Genomic DNA, 3,261 nt, shown 5'->3' on the forward strand with positions numbered 1-3,261 from the left:
CACACACACACACACACACCTCACCCCCTCCAGTCCCAAGAGAGGGCAAGGAAGCTTGCCCTGTGTATGGTCCAAGGTACTCCCTACTATATCTAGGCTGAGTAAGGTATACATCCAAAGAGAATAGGATCCCAAAAAGCCAGTACATGCAGTAGAGATAAATCCCAGTGCCACTGCCAGTGGCCCCTCAGTCTGCCCCAACCATACACTTGCCAACCACATTCAGAGTGACCAGTCTGGTCCTATGCTTGTTCCTTCCCAATGCAGCTGGAGTTGCTGAGCTTCCATTAGCTCAGGAAAACTGCTTCGGTGGATAAACCCTTGTGGGTCTCTGCCTGTTCCATCTGTTGTTGGACACAGGTTCTATGATGATATTTAAGATAATCATCAGTCTGACTACAGGGCAAGGCCAGGTCAGCCCCCCTCTCCTCTGTTCCTTAGGGTCTTAGCTGGGGTCATCCTTGTGAATTCCTGGGAATTTTTCTAGATCCAGGTTTCTTGCTAAACCCATAATGGCTCCCTATATCAAGATATTTCTTTCCCTGCTGTCATACCTGTCCTTCCTCCATCTCGGCCATCCCAATCCCTCAAGTTTTCCTCAACCTCTCCTTCTCCTCAAGCTCTCCAATTCCTTCTGCTCCCCGCCCCCACGTTCCCAATTCTGTCAGGTAATCATGCCTGTTTCCAATTTCCAGGTGGGTTTATATATGCTTTTCTTTGGGTTCACCTTATTACTTAGTTTCTCTAGGATCACAAACCACAGGCTCAATGTCCTTCATTTACAGCTAGTATCCACTTATGAGTGAGTACATACCATATTCATTTTTTTGGGGTCTAGGTTACCTCACTCAGGATAGTGTTTTCTAATTCCATCCATTTGCATGCAAAATTCAAGATGTCATTGTTTTTCACTGCTGAGTACTCTAATGTGTACATGTACCACATTTTCTTTATCCATTCTTCAGTTGAGGGGCATCTAGGTTGTTTCCAGGTTCTGGCTATTACAAATAATGCTGCTATAAGCATAGTTGAACAAATGGCTTTGTAGTATGATTGAGCATCTTTTGGGTATATGCCTAAGAGTGGTATTGCTGGATCCTGAGGTAGGTTGATTCCCAGTTTTCTGAGAAACCAACATACTGATTTCCCAAGTGGTTGTACAAGGTTGCATTTCCACCAGTAATGAATGAGTGTTCTCCTTACTCCACATACTCTCCAGAAAAAGCTATCATTAGTGTTCTTGATCTTAGCCATTCTGAAAGGTGTATGATGGTATCTCAGAATTCTTTTGATTTGCATTATCCTGGTAGCTAAGGAAATTGAACATTTCCTTAAGGATCTTTAGGCCTTTTAAAATTCTTCTGTTGAGAATTTTCTGCTTAGTTCAGCACCCCATTTTTTAATTGGGTTATTTAGAATTTTAATGTCGAATTTCTTGAGTTATTCATATATTTTGGAGATCAGTCCTTTGTCTGATGTGGAATTGGTGAAGATCTTTTTACATTCAGTAGGCTGCCTTTTTGTCTTATTGACTGTGTCCTTTCATGATAAAGGTATTGGAGAGATTGGGGATACAAGGATCATATCTAAATATAATAAAAGCAATATTCAGCAAGCCGACAGCTAACATCAAATTACATGGAGAAAACTCAAAGTGGTTCCACTAAAATCAGGAACAAGAGAATGCTGTCCACTCTCTTCATATCTCTTCAACATAGTTTTTGAGGTTTAAGCAGCAGCAATAAGACAACAAAAAAAATCAAGGAGATTCGAATTGGAAAGGAAGAAATCAAATTTTCATTATTTGCAGATGATATGATAGTTTACATAAGTGACCCCAAAAACTCTACCAGAGAACTCCTGCAGATGATAAATACCTTCAGCAATGTGGTAGGATACAAGATCAACTCCAAAAAATTAATCGTTCTCCTATACACAAATGATAAAGAAGCTCAGAGGGAAAACAGAGAAACATCACCTGTCACGATAGCCACAAATCACATAAAGTGTCTTGGGGTAATACTAACAAAGGATGTGAAAGACCTATTTGAGAAGAACTTTAAGTCTTTGAAGAAAGAAATTGAAGAAGACACCAGAAAATGGAAAGATCTCCCATGCTCTTAGATAAAAAGGATCAACATAATAAAAATGGTAATACTACCAAAAGCAATCTATAGATTCAACGAAATCCTCATCAAAATATCAACACAATTCTTCACAGACTTTGAAAGAACAATAATCAACTTCATATGGAAAAACAAAAAACCCTGGATAGCCAAAACAATCCTATACAATAAAGGAACTTCTGGAGGCATTTCCATCATTGATATCAAGCTTTATTACAGACCTATAGTAAGGAAAACAGCTTGGTATTGGAATCAAAACAGAGAGGTTGATCAATGCAATCGAATTGAAGATCCAGATATTAATCCACACACCTAATTTTTGACAAAGAAGCTAACATTATACAATGGAAAAAAGAAAGCGTCTTCAACAAATGGTGCTGGCTTAACTGGACATCAACCTGTAGAAGAATGAAAATAGATCCATATCTATCGCCATGCACAAAACTCGAGTCCAAATGGATTGAAGACTGTTGTAGTAGGAGCGGCGAGGCTGCGTCCCCGGCACCCGGCTGCCCGCATGGCTGGCTTATGCCCCAAAATAATTACACGGAAACTCTATTCTTTTAAACACTGCCTGGCCCATTAGTTCCAAGCCTCTTATTGGCTAGCTCTTACATATCGATCTAACCTATTTCTAATATCCCTGTAACACCATTAGGTGTCTTACCAGGGACGATCTTAACCTGTGTCTGTGTCCGGTAGGAGAATCATGGCGACTCCTTGACTCAGCTTCTTTCTCCAGGCATTCTGTTCTGTTTACTCCACCCACCTAAGGGTTGGCCTATCAAGGGGCCTAGGCAGTTTCTTTATTAATAAGAAATCACTCCCACATCAGAAGACTTCAATATAAATCCGACCACACTGAACCTGATAGAAGAGAAAGTGGGAAGTATTCTTCAATGCATGGCCACAGGAGACCACTTCCTAAATATAACACCAGTAGCACAGATACTAAGAGCAACAATAAATATATTGGACCTCCTGAAACAAACCCTAATTCTTAAATTAGTTTTCCTCAACTGGCAACATCTGCATAGACTTCCAGGTTTTTGTTTGTTTGTTTGCTTATTTGTTTGTTTTTTGAGTCAAGATTTCTCTGTGTTGCTTTGGAACCTGTCCTGAAACTTACTCTGTA

The 3,261-nt window shown here is 40.0% G+C and overlaps 1 pseudogene; it reads left to right on the plus strand.

The window, feature by feature from the left end:
* Window positions 1-674: 674 nt before the first annotated feature.
* The window catches only part of LOC126493082 (splicing factor 3A subunit 3-like), a 5,794-nt pseudogene continuing 3,207 nt past the window's right edge, over window positions 675-3,261 (plus strand).

This window comes from Alexandromys fortis, unplaced genomic scaffold (genome assembly GCF_014885135.2).
Source record: "Alexandromys fortis isolate MF-2015 unplaced genomic scaffold, M_Fortis_MF-2015_v1.1 scaffold_282, whole genome shotgun sequence".
Taxonomy (NCBI): domain Eukaryota; kingdom Metazoa; phylum Chordata; class Mammalia; order Rodentia; family Cricetidae; genus Alexandromys; species Alexandromys fortis.